Source organism: Brassica napus, chromosome C7 (assembly GCF_020379485.1).
Source record: "Brassica napus cultivar Da-Ae chromosome C7, Da-Ae, whole genome shotgun sequence".
NCBI classification, from domain to species: domain Eukaryota; kingdom Viridiplantae; phylum Streptophyta; class Magnoliopsida; order Brassicales; family Brassicaceae; genus Brassica; species Brassica napus.
The window spans coordinates 32,656,145-32,676,177 of record NC_063450.1 but is presented as its reverse complement, the minus strand read 5'-3'; the positions used below and the strand labels follow the sequence as shown (position 1 = coordinate 32,676,177).

The window sequence follows — 20,033 nt, the reverse complement described above, 5'->3', positions numbered from 1 at the left end:
TACCAAAGATGGAGTATAGATTGCTAGGGATTTTTTTAAGCGTAACCCAAACTGGAATGGAGGTAATTTCAGGCAGGGTTAAAGAGTTTGAAAGAGTCCACGGCGCAACAAACAAGATGCAATCATCCTCATGCCATAAACCACGACTGAGAATTCATTTTCTAGTGGCCTCATCTGGTATGTGGAAGATATAAGAGAATTCACCAAGCTTTTTGAGGAAAATTTCACATTTCCTACCCCACAATCTGTTTAGGACAGCGTATACAAGACCACCAGATGGGATCAAGCAACGGGTAAACTGCCCTATCACATATTCCTTTTGATTTTGCAAACCATGAAGAAGCACATGATCAGGGATAGTTACCTTGAGAGTGCCATCCTCCATATATTCTGGCACCGTGACACGATGTAGATTCCTTGATTGTGGATTCATCCGAGCAGCCCAGGGAAATCGAGTTTTATCTGTGGGAATCTTAACTCTTTGAGTTTGAGCAACTTCATCTCGTTTAGAAACCTGCAGATGAGTCTTAGTTCTTGTAGACTGAGCAACTTCAACTCTAGTTTTACCATTTGAGCGAGATGAGAGAGCTGGCCATTCAGAATTATCTTTTCCAGAGAATTCAAGCGCCAAAGGAAGACCCTGAGAAGTATCTTCAGCAATGAACAAAGGCTTGTTCCAACCTCCTTGCAGTTTAGACGGATGCAAAGGTGAACCCCCGAGCATAGGAGAAGGAGATTCAGAGTGCGTTACGCCAGCCTCAATAGAGATGTCGTTATCAGCGCAAACTGTCGGGAGTTGGGATTCAGACGAGACCAGAGAAGAGACTATAAGCTTCTCGGAGTTCACATGATCTTCTTTGTCTTCCTCTTGAGGCTGAGACTTAACAAGTGAATCTTCACTGGAGCGGCCATCAAAAGAGCTTGCAGTCTCACGAGAATCCATGGAGAAGAGATCGCCAGAGAAAAGAGAGGAGAGGATTGAGAGTACTTCCCGCCGGCAAGAAACCAAGATGAATCACCGGAAAGGAAGAACGGAGACGGCGGAGCCGTCAATGACAGGAGCTCGAGATCGAGGGTTTTTGTTTCGCTAGTTTTTCACCAAAAATTTTAAATTTTTGTACACTGAAACCTAATAATAAGGTTTCACTGTACAAAACCTTATATATTGTTAAGATTTGAGAGAATATTTGTGAGAATGTGTTGTATATTTCTTATTGCTTACACCACTATATATAGTGGTTCATACAAGGTGGAGTCAAATGGAGAATTGATTACAACGATACTCTACATAATGACATGGTCAAACTCATAAAGACTAAGGTTGAATGGGTCTTCCATGTGGCTGGATGTAAACCCCCAATGGACTCTAGTCTTGAACTTGTATGGTCTAGGTTATGGACTATCCACTTCATGATTCATAACACTCCCCCTTGGATGCCATAACCATATAGGGTTTGTAACATGCAAATGTTGCCTCATTAAAACCTCTCCCGGAAAACCCAAAACCCAATGTGGTAAAAAGGGAAACCAGAGAAAGGAAAAAGAGTACAACACACATTACTCCCCCTGATTTGGACATCACTGAAGGTCCTTGAGTCTACGCGTGCCAATCTTGTTGCGTGAACTTCCTAAATGTGCAAGAGGGAAATGATTTGGTGAAGAGGTCGACTGAGTTTTCACTAGACCGGATCTGAAGGACGTTGACCTCTCCAGCTTTCTGCAACTCATGGGTAAAGAAGAACTTGGGTAGAATATGTTTGGTTCGGTCACCTTTGATATACCCGTCTTTGAGTTGAGCAATGCAAGCTGCATTATCTTCATATATGATGGTCGGACCCGTTGGGTCGCATATGGACGCATAATGTGGTCTTATACCTTTTGTTCAAAGATGAACTTCGATCTTATAGCTTATCTTTATGATAGCTCATTCATTCATACCACAACTTGGTTGGTTCATGCTGAGAATTCGACCAACCATAAGTATTACCAAAATTTGGCTAATTTGTGGTGATGGTCTATAACCTTTTCTAAGGTTTAATGAATAACCATTTAACCTATCTTAGGCTGGGTAGTATAAAACACAAGGAATTTAAAATTCCTCTATGGACTGATTTGACTTGTTCTTATAGAACTCTTCACTTGCTTACATGTAGTAATTTAATTCAGTCCATGAACATCTTTAGGAAAATGCTGTTCAAGAGAACTTCTTTTCTCATCTTTTGATTCTGAGCTCAATACCGTTTGGTAAACCTTTTGGTACCAATAATATTATCATCATCATCCAGTGAGTCATATATAGCATACTACATCTTTTGAATTTCTTCCAGACATCATATGTAGTGAAATATGTAGTGGTATCCACCACATTGGATTATATAGACCTTTCCCGGTCTGTCTCACGATTTATTCTTCTTTCAGGATTTATATATTCACTGGGCATCATATGGCGTTTACATATTTATGGCCAATACAATACACCTTTTATATATCACTTTAAACCTCACGTTTCTTTCATTATTCATTATGAGTACTCTTGTGTGGGTTTATGATCCTCGATACATATCTTTGTATTCATGTGCTACATACTTGCGCATTTTCTATGAATGTATGTGTCGACACACTTATATATATATATAGTTTCTTTTAGTTCCAGACATGATAAAAATCAATTTGAGATTTCATTATCTAGGACCTTAATAACCTTATAACTTGGCGTCCCAAGCTATATGGTATGGTACCTAGTTGTTCAGCTGGCCAGCCTTATATCTCAATGTCTGGAATGGTTTCCTTTAATAAAACTCGGATTTTATCTTATGCACCTTTCTTTCTTTCCGAGGTTCCTTAGAATTTATGGAACTTTATTTGGAACATTTATTTGGTTTATCTTATATAGATTTTGTAGCAACTTGGTTGTGTCTTTAAGACATCAAAACCGTGTGGTGCTAAGCTGGGATGACATAGTCATTCTTTCTCTCGGTTCAATGTGTCTGGCATTTTATTTTGCTATCATTGTAGCATATGGACGTCTATAAATTATTTTCTAGTCCGAGGATCTTTGCCAAGACATTGATGGTTGATACCAGATGGTAGGTACCATTCTATATCATTCTTTATACCAGCTCATTACTTTTCTCCTTTCATTGTTGGATATTCGGATTCATAAACCTTATGTAATCCTTGTTCCTTGGCTGATAATAGGTTTTTCTGCCTATTGCAACTGTTGTAGTGTAGGGGGGTGAATGTCGAACCAGTCCTAGTGATGTGAATCAGTGAGAATACAAGTCATTTCTTAAGCTAAGCAGATTCAATAGCTGTGAGTGTGTGACAAGTAACAATAGCAAACAGAGCAATACAACAAGGTTTTAATCAATTTAGACAAGTGAATCCATGGGTATTGGGAATTGACTTCAAGTAACTAAGATCCAATCTAGGTGACAGGCTTTCAATCAAAGTAATCTCTTAAGTCTAAACACAATTTTAGACAAGTCCTATGTCTAGGTAAATGTCCATTTGCTTAGAAATCATTAAACATCAAATGTCTTTGGCTTAATTCAATCAAGCAATCTTTAAGTTCAAGTTTAATAACTATCTAGCAATTTTAACATCAAGTGTCCTTGGCTAATCTCACTAGAGCTTAGTTGAGTTGATTCAAACACTTCATCTAATCATGTCTGATGAGAAGTGTTTAGAAATCAGGTTTAGAGTGATCAAGACTAAACAAGCATTAAAAATACTCAACAAGCAAGTTCATACAAGGATCTAATACAATAACACCATAGATCTTCACTAAGTTACTCTAATCTCCCTAACCCATGAATTCTTAAGGAAACTACTCACTAATCTTCATGAAAACACTTAATCTCATAATAGATTGAAGCATATTCAAGTAGATACAACAGAGAATAAAGATAAACAAGGATTAAATAAGCAAAACGAAATTAAAACTCAAGAACAGATGATGAACAATTGAAGAACAGCTCAAGAACACTAAGAACAATGATATTTCAAAGAGAGAGAGTTTTGACAAGTTAAATTATTACAAAGTTGGATAATGATGTTTCTTGCCCACTCTTATGATAAAAAGAAAGCAGATATTATACATAAAAGTAAGAAAAATCGTGCAAAGGTAAGGTGGGTGGAAGAAAGTGGGAAGTTGGTTAATCCCATCAACTTTCCAGTGGTCCCCGGCAAGGGTTGATACACCTGTAGTAAATCGATTATAACTTATCCAATACAGCTCCAAATGACTTGAAACCACTTCCATTGGAAAGCTAACTCAATTTCCAGTGTCTCCACCAATTTTGAGCTTCAGAAAAGATCTTTAAGGCTTTCATCCGTGTTCATCTTTCACTCTCCGGATTCGGGAGCGACCTCGCTGTGTCGCTGCGAGAGGTCGCTCCGGATTCGTTGTCTCCGGGTGATCAATACGCGAGCGACTCTTCCCTGTCGCTCTAGTGAGGTCGCTCCAGACTGGTGATCAGAGCGACTTGGTGGTGTCGCTCCGGACTGGTCGCTCCCATCCCTTGCTCGCCCAATGACCACTCTAAACACTCCTTTTTGAGCTCCAAATGCCTCCAAGTACTCCATGTGGTACTCCAATACCTGATAAGGACTCATGTATGCAAAATGCAACCTAAACATGGCTAAATCCTAATCTATATGATCAAAATGCACATGGATGAATGGATAAAACAATAGAAATATGCAAGATATCAACTCCCCCAAACTTGTTCTTTACTTGTCCACAAGTGAACTTTCTAGAACTCATAGGGAGAGAGGTTGAAGGTGGGAGCTCATAACCAAAAGAAACACCACTAGCAAACACAATTAGCACACTCTCTTATTACACTCTAGCTTCTCTAGGCCTATCTCAACTCCTTTTGTCCCTACACTCATCATCAAGCATCCACACATTCAGATCTGCCAACTCTCACATTCATTAAGCATAAGATATCAAGTGAATTCTTGCAAATGGTCAGTTGGTCCAAGTCATTTGGTTGGGTAAGGGAAGGCTTTTATTCAAGTGATTCAAGAGGTTCAAAACATATGATCTTTAAGGTGGTTTACTCTCAAAACAAGTAGCCTTGACATTGCACATAATATATCTAAGAAAGGGACCAACTCATGCATACAATGCTCAATCTCCATTGTTCTACCCTTTTCCCAAACATATAAGTTACACATTCACTCTCAAATGTCAAACCCAACTCACACCTCTCACCAAAAGATTCTAAAAACATCAGCTCTTTTTCCTTGAAATCTATAAGGGATTTTTCACAATCTGAAAATGTCTCTCAGCTCCTAACAACTTTGCTAGCCCCCTTTTTCTCTTTTTTTTTTTTTTTTTTTTTTTTTTTTTTTTTTGGTTGGGGGCCAAGACTTTTCAAAACTAGAGCTGGAGGTTCTCTACTTATCCCAATAAATCAATTCACTTGAGCACAAGAATCTATCTTTTTTATTTCTCCCAAATCATGATTACAACGCTCACCCTCCCACCTATAGCTAGACAATAGAGTGTCCAATCCAGCAAAAATGAAGATCAAGCATTGTCGTTCCCGATACTCTCAACATTATGCACATGTAAAACTTTCCGAAGAAGGCCTCACTCATCAAACAATGAAAGCTTAAAAGGAAGGAAAGGTTTTGGGAGTGGTCTACCACTAGAGTTTGTCAAAAAGAATGGCATAAAAGATGTGACAACTCAAGTGTGTATAGCCATGACTCAGTACACAAGAGACCCTAAGCAAGAAGCATTAAGTTCATTCAGTTCAAATAAGGTTGTAGCTGGCTTCAAAGACTGAGTTTCTACAATCAATAAGTTTCGAGAAGAGTTTTCAAGGCTCGAAACATACAAGTCTTTTCGAGAGGTGCATGGATACTCAGGTGCAACGTAGTGTTCTTTACAAGGTATTTAAAATCATTGCTCCCAATGCAAGTGAATGCAACCTATATGCTCTAGACTCTCCTAATGGTGCAAATGATGCAATCTAAATGAAAAATCTTTTTTTTTTTTTTTTTTTTTTTTTTTTTTTTTTATGCAAATAGGTGTTCAATGCATGACTCAAATGTAACACAATGAAAGCAAACATGATCAAATGCTTGGTACCTCCCCCAAACTTTAGATACACAGTCTCTGTGTTCAAGGAAAGAGAGAGATACCGAGAAGAAAACTAATTTGCAAAAATGAAATGGTATGTACAAGGGAGAGAAAGAAGTACCTCCTATGGATAGTATGTGGGGGCAGATGCCCCAGCATCGTCGTCGTCAGGAGGGAAGGTGGTGTAGTAACCACCGGATGCTGAACCGGAGCCTCCATACCATGGTTGGCTCTCAACCTCGTGAATCTCGTCCTCACTGTCTGAAGAAGCGAGGGATGGGGATTTGTTGCCTGAAGTGGAAGGTTGAGTGGGTGGGTTCCTCCACTTACGCTGAAGCTGCGCAGCAGTGAGGGGGAAACCAAGAGCATCAGGCGGTGGTGGAGGCTGGGGGTTTGAGGTGTTCGCAAAAGCGAAATCGGCTGAGCTACATCCAGCTATTCCTCCCCTAGTTAAGACATCAGCTACTTTCTTCATGAACTTGGCTGAAGTCTTTGCCTGCTTCTTCACAGTCTTGCTTAGCGCCTTGCATTTATCCTTCAGCTTTTCTATCGTTCTGTCCTGAGCTTTGTTCCACCTCTGGAGACGACCAATGTGGTCGTGAGCATCACGGAGAGCTCCAGGTGGAAGGACTCCGTCATGGGGCTTGAAGTAGTAGCGCGGAGGTCCATAGATATGCTCAGATGTGTCTGCAACAGGCGAGTCAGGTTGCGTAGGGACACTCCTTTTCCTTGATGGAGCTGCTTGAATTGGATCGAGAGGCCCGTGTTCTCCGAGAAAGTACTCCTGGGGAATGTTGAAGCTGACAGCTCCAGGTATCTCTAAACTCGTCACGTTCCGGTTTGGAAGAACCACCTCGACTGGCTTGCCCTGCAAGTAGTAGTGGTAGACGTAGTCCTTCCCATACATCCCACTGAAATATGTGGCAATCCTCAAGTAGGTGCCATCAATGAACCTAGGCCCCGCTGCGTCCTTTCCCAAGGGAACATTCAGAAATTGGAGCAGTGGTGTGATCATTCCGCCTATCCCCATCTTTGGGCGCGAATCAGTGGTGTACCACGCCCAATCTCTATAGTGCTCGAGACGGCCCACAAAGAAACTGACCATCCCAAAAGTAGCATAGATGTCAGTGCTGGGAAGGGGTAACACTCCAGGTTGAGCGTAGGGACGGATAGCCGGACAGAGCAGTCTCATGTCTTCCTCAGTAACCGTACCAGCTTGCTTCCGTGGGTAAAAAGCATGGACTAGCAATCTGTGGAGGTAGCGTACAGACGGGTGTCGGATGTGTGAGTTCTTGTCTGCCCCGGTAGAGTGTTTGTTTCCAGTAATCAACTTCCAGAGCTCTGTGGGGAGGTTCTCACACTTGGGAAGTGAGTGGTCTTCTAGGTCTTGGAACCCCATGACCCTCCCAATGTCCTTGAAGTTCATGTTGAATTCTCTTCCATTGACCTTGAACCTGATTTTTCCCCATCCTTGTCTCACGTGCGCCGTGTCATGGTAAGTGACCACAAGAGAGGATAGGAACTGACAAGTGACATCCTTGTAGAAAGGATAAGCCATGGTGAGGAGTTTTGGCATCTTCAAATGTCCCAGCATCGTCTCAATATCAGACTCTAGACCCAACTCCTTCAGCAAACCGAGGTCGGCAAACCTGGTTGGAGCCCAAGTGACTCCATTCTTCAAATGGTCATATAGCTCCTCCACAGATGGAGTTTTCGTTCTGTCTCGATCAACAGCAACCCCTTTGCCCTTTGACATTTTGGCTTTCTTCGTAGGTGCCGGCTCATCTTCACTCTCAGTTTCACCTTCCTCATGGGTGGGAACTGGTACGCTTTTTCCTGCCCTCTTCTCGTGTTCTTTCGATTTCTTTGCAGCCAACGTCTGCTGTCTCACAGTCCTCTGCGTCCCTGAGCCAGTTGGCTCGCTGGTTAAAGCTTTTCCTCTTAGTGCAAACTCTTGACTTTCGGCTTCTTGCCTCTCAGCTTCCAACCTTCCCTTTGTCTTCTTAACCATTTTAACCTGAAAAATTACAAACTTGGAAAGGGATAAGTAGATGGAAGTAAAGAAAAGCAAGAATTTTCAGCATCAAATTTTTGCAAAAGTGAACTTAACAGGTGAATTTTTCAGTTTAAACTCAAGTTCAACACAATGCAACAATGTAACATCTTAACGCATCTAGTCCACCCACAAACATACCCAATTAAGATCAAATTCGAAAAACCCCCAAATCCATGAATCCTAATTTTGCCTAAGTGCGATTTAAACTCAATTTCACCATTAATTCAACAACCCAACTTGATAGATAAACTTTCCCTAGTCTATTTCACCACAATCTAGCAAGAAAAGAACCAAATTTCGACTTTCAAATTCTAGGGTTCATGGACCTACGAATTTGAATTTAAAAACTCAATACCTTGCTCTGGATGAAAGGAAATGGTGAATGGGTAGTGAAGAATAGACTACAGGGGCGAAAGCTTGGATTTAGAAACAAGAACTAGTTGATTTGGGTGAGAATTGAGAAGGTTTTGGGAATTTTGGTGTGGGTGAGTTTGAGAGAGTTTGTGAGTTTTTGAGAGGAAGGGAGAGTGATAGAGATGGAGTCGCGGGGGTTGGGGTAGGTTTAGGGTCGTCCGGTTCAGTCTAGGGTGGTTAGGGTCGGTTTACTTGAGTTAAACCGGGGTTTAGAGTTAGGAAACTTACCTGGACCGGTGCGGGAGCGACGTGAGGGTGTCGCTGGGAGAGGTCGCTCCCGAGTAGTTTCCCTGCGTCGTGCTTCTACTAAACCGCGAGCGACCTTGGAGTATCGCTCTAGAAACCTCGCTCTGAGTTGGAGCGACGTCAAGGTGTCGCTCTAGTGTGTCGCTCCGGTTTATCAATACGCGAGCGACTACGAGGTGTCTCTCCCATAACGTCGCTCCCAGATGGAGCGACCTTTCCACCTCGCTCCGAGACCTCGCTCTGGCGCGGTTTTTCTTGATCCGGCAACGAAATCGCGAGCGACCTTGTAGTGTCGCTCTCGAAACCTCGCTCCCAGGTGGAGCGACCTTGAGGTGTCGCTGTGAGACCTCGCTCTCATGCACAACTCCTGCTCAAAACTGAACCGATCAAGCACCTGCACACATCTTCTCTCCCTTTTTTTTTTTTTTTTTTTTTTTTTTTTTTTTTTTTTTTTTTTTTTTTTATGCAATAAGATGAAAAATGAAAATACCAATGCAATATTTACAAGGATACCCATGGGACTTCCTCCCAAGTGAGCTTGTTTTAAGTCCCGAGCTTGACTTTGCTTCCTTTTAGATTAGGCCGGGGTAGGATCAGACAGTGGAATTGAAGCTCCCAGGTCTTCCGATTTGGTTCCCAAGTAAAGCTTCGCCCTTTGTCCATTGATGGTGAACTCTCTTCCATCAGAAGTCCACAAAACTATTGCTCCATAAGGTTTAACCTCTTTAATCTTGAAAGGACCAGACCACCTTGACTTGAGCTTGCCTGGAAACAGTTTCAGTCTGGAGTTGTATAGAAGAACTTGATCTCCTTCTTTAAAGTCTCTTTTCAGGATATGTTTGTCATGGAGAGCCTTTGTTTTCTCTTTGTAGATCTTTGAACTTTCAAAAGCTTCAAGTCTTATCTCATCAAGTTCATTCAGCTGGATCAATCTCTTCTCCTTGGCGCTCTTGATGTCAAAGTTCAGCAACTTGACTGCCCATAGTGCCTTGTACTCAAGCTCAACTGGTAGATGGCAAGATTTTCCATAGAGAAGGTTGAAAGGTGTAGTCCCCAAAGGTGTCTTGTAAGCTGTCCTATAAGCCCACAATGCATCATCAAGCTTGATGGACCAATCTTTCCGTGTAACCCCCACAATCTTCTCCAGAATGGACTTGATCTCCCTGTTGGAAATCTCAACTTGACCACTTGTTTGGGGGTGGTAAGGAGTTGCAACCTTGTGCTTCACACCATTCTTCTTAAGGAGGTTTGCAAACAGTCTGTTGATGAAGTGAGACCCTCCATCACTGATCACAACTCTTGGAATCCCAAACCTTGGAAAGATTATGCTCTTGAACATTTTTAGAACCACCTTTGCATCATTGGTTGGACTTGCAATTGCTTCCACCCACTTAGAGACATAATCTACAGCCACCAGTATGTACTTGTTGCTATAAGAGGAAGGAAAAGGCCCCATGAAGTCAATACCCCAGACATCAAACACTTCAACTTCTAGGATGGGGTTTTGAGGCATTTCATTCCTCTTGGTGATGTTTCCTCTTCTTTGACAAGAGTCACACCTTGAGACAAAGTCTTGGGTGTCTTTAAACATGTGAGGCCACCAAAATCCAGCTTGTAGGACTTTTGCAACCGTCTTAAAGGTAGCAAAGTGGCCTCCATAGGATGATCCATGACAATGTGTAAGGATCCCATCAATTTCTTCTTCAGCCACTGCCCTTCTATAGAGTTGATCTCTACAAAGTATGTAGAGGTAAGGCTCATCCCAATAATATCTCTTCACATCCTTATAGAACTTCTTCTTGGCATAACCTTCAAGGTTCAATGGTTCTTTTCCAGTAGCTAAGTAGTTGACTATATCAGCATACCAAGGACCCTTCTCATCAGCTGCCTTCACCTCTTCAAGTTTCTTTCCCGTCTCACAAACAGCTACCACTGCATGAATAGCCATCATTTGCTCTTCTGGAAGTCTGTCATCAATAGGGATTCCACACTCCACCTTCAACCTGGACAGGTGATCAGCTACTCCATTCTCAACTCCAGGCCTGTCCTTGATCTCAAGATCAAACTCTTGTAGCAGCAGAATCCATCTCAACAGTCTTGGTTTTGCATCTTTCTTGGCTAAGAGGTGTCTCAATGCAGCATGATCAGTGTAGACAGTCACCTTTGACCCAACCAAGTAGCTTCTGAACTTCTCAAATGCAAAGACAATGGCCAATAGCTCCTTCTCAGTTGTAGAGTATTTAGCTTGAGCTTCATCAAGTGTTCTACTTGCATAGTAGATCACATGTGACTTCTTGTCTCTCTTCTGGCCTAGGACTGCTCCTACAGCAAAGTCACTTGCATCACACATGATCTCAAAGGGGAGATCCCAATCTGGCGGCTGAACTATGGGTGTACTGATGAGTGCATTCTTCAGGTTTTTGAAAGCTTCCATACACTCCTCATCGAAGTGAAATGCAGCTTCTTTGCATAACAGCCTGGTCAATGGTCTAGCTATCTTAGAGAAATCCATGATGAATCTTCTATAGAAACCGGCATGACCCAGAAAGCTTCTTATATCCTTCACTGTTCTTGGTGGAGCTAGACCAACCATGACATCTATCTTGGCTTTGTCCACTTCAATTCCTTTCTCAGAAACTTTGTGTCCAAGAACAATCCCTTCATTGACCATGAAGTGACACTTCTCCCAATTGAGCACCAGGTTAGTGTCCTCACATCTCTGTAATACCCTGCAAAGATTTGACAAACAAGTAGCAAACGAAGAACCATATACAGAAAAATCATCCATAAACACCTCCATTACATCCTCAATAAAATCAGAGAAAATTGACATCATTGCTCTTTGGAATGTTGCTGGTGCATTGCACAGTCCAAATGGCATCCTTCGATATGCAAAGGTACCATAAGGACAAGTGAATGTCGTTTTCTCTTGGTCATTTGGGTGTATAGGGATTTGGAAAAATCCAGAGTATCCATCAAGGAAACAATAATAAGGATGGTTAGCTAGCCTCTCTAACATCTGATCAATGAATGGTAAAGGGAAATGATCCTTTCTAGAGGCTGCATTCAGTTTTCGATAGTCAATGCACATCCTATGTCCAGTTATTGTTCTTGTTGGTATTAACTCATCATTTTCGTTCTTAACAACTGTTATGCCACCTTTTTTAGGAACTACATGCACAGGTGAAACCCAATTGCTATCAGAGATAGGATAGATCACACCAGCATCTAACAATTTGATTATCTCTTTTTTAACAACATCTTTCAAATTAGGATTTAATCTTCTTTGGTGTTCAATTGAAGTTTTAGATTCATCCTCTAGATGTATCCTATGCATGCACAAAGATGGTGAGATTCCTTTAATGTCATCAAGTGAGTATCCTAGTGCTTTTCTATACTTTTTAAGTTCATTTAAAAGCATAGACAATTCATTCTCAGTCAGCTCACTACTCACAATGACAGGATATGTCTCATTAGGTCCAAGGAAAGCGTACCTTACACCATGGGGAAGAGGTTTAAGCTCCACTTTTGGTGCCTTGAGCTCACTCCAATCAGCTTGATGGAGGTTCTCTTGAATGTCTGCTGAGGCAGCATGTTGAGTCATTTGTGGCAACTCCATGAACTCATCTTCTCCATCCTCCTCAAGGTGAACATCTAGCCTTCTTACTAGCTCATCACTCTCTTTGTTTTCAATCATTTGGGTCTCTCTTTCAATGGTCAGGGCCTGTTGGAGAGAGTCCTCAATCGCTAACTCTTCAAGGAAATCATCAGCCAAGGCATCCATCTCATCAATGTAGAATATTTCTCCTTGAGTTGTGGGCTTCTTCATCATCTCCTTGATATCAAAATGGAGAATGTGATCTTTTCCAAGGTGGAGATCAATTGTGCCATCTCTCACATTCACCATTGCTCCAGCAGTCGCCAAGAAAGGTCTCCCAAAGATCAAAGGATCTCTAGGCTCTTCATCCATCTCAAGCACTACAAAGTCAGTAGGCACTTCACAATTTCCTATCTTTACAGGAAGATCTTCTAGGATGCCAATGGGGAGCTTGACAGATCGATCAGCTAGCACCAAAGAGATCTTGCACTTTTTATATTGTGTAAACCCAAGCTTCTTGGCAATGGATAGTGGCATGAGGCTGACACTTGCTCCCAAGTCACATAGACATTTCTCAAATGTCAAAGGTCCAATGGCGCATGGCAGGGTGAAACTACCAGGGTCTTCTAGCTTCCTTGGGACAGTCATTCTCTGAATAATGGCACTGCACTCGTGAGTAAGAATCACCATCCCTTCCATCTCTTTCTTCTTTTGTTCTACAGCATCTTTCAAGAACTTGCTGTATTGTGGAACCAGCATAAATGCATCAATTATGGGCATGGTGAGCTGAACTTCACTCATTTGCTTGTCAAACAAGGCTTTGTATTTCTCTAGGAGTTGCTTTTTGAATCTTCCAGGAAAGGGAAGTTTTGGCTCATAGGGAGGAGGAGTGAACAATTTCTCCTTTGTTGATGTAACCTCCTCATTTTTGTTCTCAAATTTCTCCTCTCCAATCTTTCTCTTGCCCTTAGCTTCAACTATCTTCTCCAATATTTCCTCATTAGTTTTCTCATCCACAATCACCACATCATCATCTACATTGATGACCACCTCCCCACCTTGTTTCTCATTATCCTTAATGAGAACTTTAGGAGGCAACTCTCTTCCACTCCTTAGGGTGATTGCCTTCATTGTCTCCTTTGGGTTTTGTTCAGGCTTTCCAGGTAGTGTACCTTGTTGGCGACTTGAGCTGGCTGTCATAGAGACAAACTGGTTCTCCAAGTTTTTGAACTTGTTGTTTAGATCATGGTAATTCCCATCAATCTTGTTGTGTAGATTTTTCAGCTCATACCCTAATTGTTTCTCACTTCTTGCTTGTCCCTCCAATAATTGTTTTAGCATCGCTTCAGTACTACTCTCTTGTGGAGGTTGTGTTGATGATCCAGCTTGTTCTTGTGCAGGTAGATTTGGTTTTGGTGAGAATCCAGGAGGGAAGTTCTGTTTTGGTTGGTAACCACCTTGGTTGTTGTTGTAGAATGGCTTAGGCTGATTGTTGTAGAATGGTTTTGGCTGGTAGTTGTTGAATGGCTTCTGTTGGTTGTTGTAGAAGGGTTTCTGTTGGTAGTTGTTCTGGTTTTGATAGTCATGTTCCTTCTTGTACCATGTACCCTGAGCATTGACATAGTACATATCTTCTTGGCATTCTACTCCATCAGCTTCAGAAACCATATGTAACTCCTCCTTCTTGTTCTTTTCTGATAGTAGCATGTCAATCTTTTCTTGTATTGCTTTCAGTTCTCTTTTTGTGGTCATATCTTCTCCTCCCCCACTTCTGTCTCTTCTGTCATATTCATCATTGTAGACAGAATCACTCTGTGCCATGTTCTCCAAGAGTTCTAATGCATCTTCGACAGTCCTCCCCAAGTAGTTTCCATTGCTTGCAGTGTCAAGCTGGCTTTTGAATTTAGGCAAGACTCCTCTGTAGAATGTGCTTAGCAAGCTCTCATTGTTGAAGCCATGGTGGGGACATTGAGACAAGTAGGTTCTGAATCTCTCCCATGCCTCTGAAAATCCTTCAAGTCCTTTTTGTTGAAAACCAGAGATCTGATTTCTAAGGTTTGCAGTCCTTGTAGCAGAGAAGAACTTGTTGAGGAAGGCCTTCTTGCATTCATCCCAAGTTGTGATAGTATCACTTGAGATGTTTTTCTCCCAAGTGTGAGCCTTGTCTCCCAAAGAGAAGGGAAACAATCTGAGCTTGAAAGCATCCTCTGAAACTCCATTTGTTTTTGACAAGCCACAGTATTTATCAAATCTGTCAAGGTGATCTAGTGGGTCTTCCAAGGCAAGTCCATGGTACTTGTTGTTTTCAATCATGTTGATGAGGCTGGACTTGATCTCGAAATTGTTGTTGGCAACTGGCGGTCCCCTAATGCCCAACCTATTCCCATTTATGTTAGGTTGATCATATGTACCGATGGCCCTAGCTTGGCGTTGTGGTTGTCTAGGTCGAAGGTTGGCAGCTCCTTGACCATTGCCCTCTTGAGCAGCTCCAGGAGGAACTTCTTGGACATTTTGTCTATGATCATCAACTTCATAGACACCTTCCGGTTGATTCGGGTTTCTCTCCATCTCAAGCCCCAATCTATGTAAGTGGGCTTGCTTTTCTCTTTCTCTTCTCTGTCTTCCCAACTCTCTTTCTAAGGCTTTGATGTTGTCCACTCTTGGTGCAAGATTTGTTGATCCTTTGCTTCTCAAGTTCATGCACCTGTCATCCAAATATATATGAAGATAGATAATTAGTAACTTAAAAACAAAGTAAAACTCAGTCTCAAGCAAAGACTCAAACGCAATGTCACAATCAGACTAGGATTGGCAACGGCGCCAAATTGATAATAGGTTTTTCTGCCTATTGCAAATGTTGTAGTGTAGGGGGGTGAATGTCGAACCAGTCCTAGTGATGTGAATCAGTGAGAATACAAGTCATTTCTTAAGCTAAGCAGATTCAATAGTTGTGAGTGTGTGACAAGTAACAATAGCAAACAGAGCAATACAACAAGGTTTTAATCAATTTAGACAAGTGAATCCATGGGTATTGGGAATTGACTTCAAGTAACTAAGATCCAATCTAGGTGACAAGCTTTCAATCAAAGTAATCTCTTAAGTCTAAACACAATTTTAGACAAGTCCTATGTCTAGGTAAATGTCCATTTGCTTAGAAATCATTAAACATCAAATGTCTTTGGCTTAATTCAATCAAGCAATCTTTAAGTTCAAGTTTAATAACTATCTAGCAATTTTAACATCAAGTGTCCTTGGCTAATCTCACTAGAGCTTAGTTGAGTTGATTCAAACACTTCATCTAATCATGTCTGATGAGAAGTGTTTAGAAATCAGGTTTAGAGTGATCAAGACTAAACAAGCATTAAAAATACTCAACAAGCAAGTTCATACAAGGATCTAATACAATAACACCATAGATCTTCACTAAGTTACTCTAATCTCCCTAACCCATGAATTCTTAAGGAAACTACTCACTAATCTTCATGAAAACACTTAATCTCATAATAGATTGAAGCATATTCAAGTAGATACAACAGAGAATAAAGATAAACAAGGATTAAATAAGCAAAACGAAATTAAAACTCAAGAACAGATGATGAACAATTGAAGAACAGCTCAAGAACACTAAGAACAATGATATTTCAAAGAGAGAGAGTTTTGACAAGTTAAATTATTACAAAGTTGGATAATAATGTTTCTTGCCCACTCTTATGATAAAAAGAAAGCAGATATTATACATAAAAGTAAGAAAAGTCGTGCAAAGGTAAGGTGGGTGGAAGAAAGTGGGAAGTTGGTTAATCCCATCAACTTTCCAGTGGTCCCCGGCAAGGGTTGATACACCTGTAGTAAATCGATTATAACTTATCCAATACAGCTCCAAATGACTTGAAACCACTTCCATTGGAAAGCTAACTCAATTTCCAGTGTCTCCACCAATTTTGAGCTTCAGAAAAGATCTTTAAGGCTTTCATCCGTGTTCATCTTTCACTCTCCGGATTCGGGAGCGACCTCGCTGTGTCGCTGCGAGAGGTCACTCCGGATTCGTTGTCTCCGGGTGATCAATACGCGAGCGACTCTTCCCTGTCGCTCTAGTGAGGTCGCTCCAGACTGGTGATCAGAGCGACTTGGTGGTGTCTCTCCGGACTGGTCGCTCCCATCCCTTGCTCGCCCAATGACCACTCTAAACACTCCTTTTTGAGCTCCAAATGCCTCCAAGTACTCCATGTGGTACTCCAATACCTGATAAGGACTCATGTATGCAAAATGCAACCTAAACATGGCTAAATCCTAATCTATATGATCAAAATGCACATGGATGAATGGATAAAACAATAGAAATATGCAAGATATCATTGGCCTATAATTAGATCACCCATTCTGGCTCAAGGTTTCTTTTAAGCTTATGGAGAAAGTATATTCATAATATATATCCAACATATATTCCCAATCCTTTTTATGAGATTCTAAGATCACATGATCTTAGATGACACATATATTTGTGGTGGATACTTTCATAATATCTTAAGATGATATATGTCTGGACTCATGACCCGTATCAGTCTGAGGTGGGAATATCTATGATCACTTATATGGCCTGATATAATTACTATGGCCTGATGCAGGTTCATTCTTTTATAACTCATGGTGTCCCCAAGCATATGGACTTTTAGAATTTGAACCTTATAGGTAATGGTCTTTATATCAAATTCAACCAATATGTAATATGGTTGTGGACCATGTTTCACGGATTTTAGTATGGTCATGTATCATGGGATTTGTCCTCACTCCCCCCTCATGAACATACTCTAATTCGTGGTGCTTGGGACAATAAATTCCCTTGTGCATAGATATATTGCACACACGTGAGATCTTATGGGATAACATTTGTGCCCTTTTAAATATTTGCATCATAATCCGAATAGTTAAGTATGGTAATGTCATCTAAGTGATAAATTTCGTTGGTTAGTCATACATGATTGCCCTGGCTATTTGCCTAATATCATATTGATCACTAGATCAATAGAGAATGTAGTCTCGACCACTTAGGCGATTTTAATTTAGGTACTCTTATTCCTTTTTGTCCATTGTTGGAAACCATTTTTTCTTCTTAATTCAATGGACCTTATAGGGTGAATATAATGCCATTTAGGAAAAGCCTTGGTCGAGCTTCTTTTCCTTTCTTTCAAGGAATGTCCAGTTGAGTTCAATAGTATTTTATAACTGAGCCTGGATGGCAGAACATGTCGTGCCATTTGTCAAGGTCTTCTTTGAACTCTTTGGAAAAGTGAGTTAGGGTATTAATCATCAATCATATTTATCTTGGCACAATAAAGACATATAGATATAGTTTCTTATCAAACAACAGTTTGAATAAGATGATGATCATGAACTCAAAGCAATTCATTTTATTAATGAAGTTGTGTATAAAGCAAAGTATCAAAGCAATTCATGAAACATAAACTCAGGAAACATGAAAATGAGAATGTCAAAAGACAATTATATAATATGGCCTTCACAATGCATGTGTTGCCATATGGCGCTCAACTTCAGCTTCATCAGCTATAGGAGGCCTCATCTCATTATTCTTTAGCTCAATGTATCTTTTCTGAAGCTTGTCAAATCTGTTGATGGTATCTTTGATTTTCTGCTTTCTTTGTTCAGAAGCCAAAAGATATGACAAAAGGTCATTATAAGTGGTGAACTTCTTAGCCGTGTGTAACAACAGCACATCCTTTGGATGGAATGTGGAGTAGGTCTTGTATAGTAAAGAATAATGTGTTATCCTTTCACCACATAGTTCAAGACTATAAGCAATATCCATCAGAGCTGAATTATATTTGTCCACAGATTCAAAATCCTGGAATCTGAGGATCTCCCATTCATGGTTGGCCTTTTGCCACGATACCGGTTTGAACCTTTCCCTTAACTGTAACCAAAGGTCACAAGGATCCTCAACATGGAGATACAGGTCTCTTAGTTCCTCATTGAGATGATAACGAATAATCGTTATAACTCTATGCCTTTCACTGTCAATGATATCATTGTACTCATTGATGCATTGTCCGAGTCCTCTGGATCTCAAGGCAACAAGAGTATTATTTACCCATTCTAGGTAATTATCTCCAGAGAGATTTAGGGCAGAGTAATCTGAGGGTTCAAATCTTGACATCTGAATATTTAACGAGTAATTCAAGCACTCAGAATTCTATGTAAGCAATAGAATAAATAAATGTATATGATTTCAATAAGGATTTCCTTCAAATCATATAATCTATTTGCTTAAGCAATCTTAGTATGAGAATGATCAATTGATCATTGCATCTTAGTAATCCTTTTAATTATAATTCAAATTGGATTGATTATATATATAGGGTATTAAGGCCCTTTAGAATTTGAATAAGGATCAATCATCATTTTATTAAATGATCAAGCAAGATGGATGAAATCAAGCAAATGCATGGATCAAAAAATAGCTGAATGCATGTTCAGAACTAAGCATTGGACTTAAACAATCTATATGTGATTCCTAATGCATGAGGATATTTGGTTTTCAAAGATCATAAAGCAAAAACCGATTATTTCCCCCTTTTACAAGGTAAACCAAGACAAGAAAATTTTATAATTTTCAGGATATGTCTAGAACAAATTCAATTAGATTTTCAATCAATCGGTTTCAAAGCTGGTTTATGTTTTCAATTAAACAAACATGCTTAACTTTAAAAATAACCGATTTAATCTAATTAGATGCAAGCAATATGAACCAATTTAGATTTTATTTTAAATGCCCCATGATTAGAATGATCTATTATATGTATGCATGCTCAGTTTTAATAAAACTATATGACAAGCGGATGCATGGAAATGATCAGTTCATGATATGTGTATGATCTAACAATTTACTAATCCATGTTTGATCTAATAGATGCTATCAGGTATGTATATATGATCAGTATATAATTCAATCATCACAAAATCAGTTTTCAAGGTTGGTTTTTAGATCAAGATAAATTTATATCATTTGTTCAAACTATAATGAACCGATTTCAAGGCCGGTTTAGATTTAGATAAATTTTGACAAACAACTATGTGATCAAATGATTTCAACTTAGTATTTATTTTAGCCTATGTCATAACTATTTAAATCAAGACTATAGGTTATAATATTTTGATAAATACTACCTAGTCAAAGATATGCTTTTAAAACAATCATAAAAGTTTTAAATTTTGATCAGTTACAATATAAAACATCAAAGGTCAAAGATATGCATTGATTAGGATTTAAGTTTTGATATCTTTGGGTTTAACTGAAAGATTATGGCTGAAAAGATTGTGGCCGGAAAAGGTCATGGTCGGAAAAAAATCATGGCCGGATTTGGATTTAGGGGTTCAGCCGATTATTGCTTAGAGTTTAGGGGATTGATAAAAATCAAGCAAAAAGAATTTAGGGAATTGATATGTATAATGGCCATCAAGATACATATCCGGTTATAAAACAAACAATGGGATTTGAGATTTTGATGTGGATAAGGGCCGATTTGGATCGGTAAGCACATCGAATGGGATTAAGATTTTGATGGCTAGCTTATTCATCCGGCTATACAGCCGGTAATACGGCCAAACAA

The 20,033-nt window shown here is 40.1% G+C and overlaps 1 non-coding gene across 1 annotated transcript; it reads left to right on the top strand.

Annotated features, from left to right (window-relative positions):
- Positions 1–14,362: 14,362 nt before the first annotated feature.
- On the top strand, positions 14,363–14,469 carry LOC125590844. Its single transcript, XR_007326846.1, has one exon. It is a non-coding gene; the product is annotated as a small nucleolar RNA R71 (small nucleolar RNA).
- Positions 14,470–20,033: the final 5,564 nt, after the last annotated feature.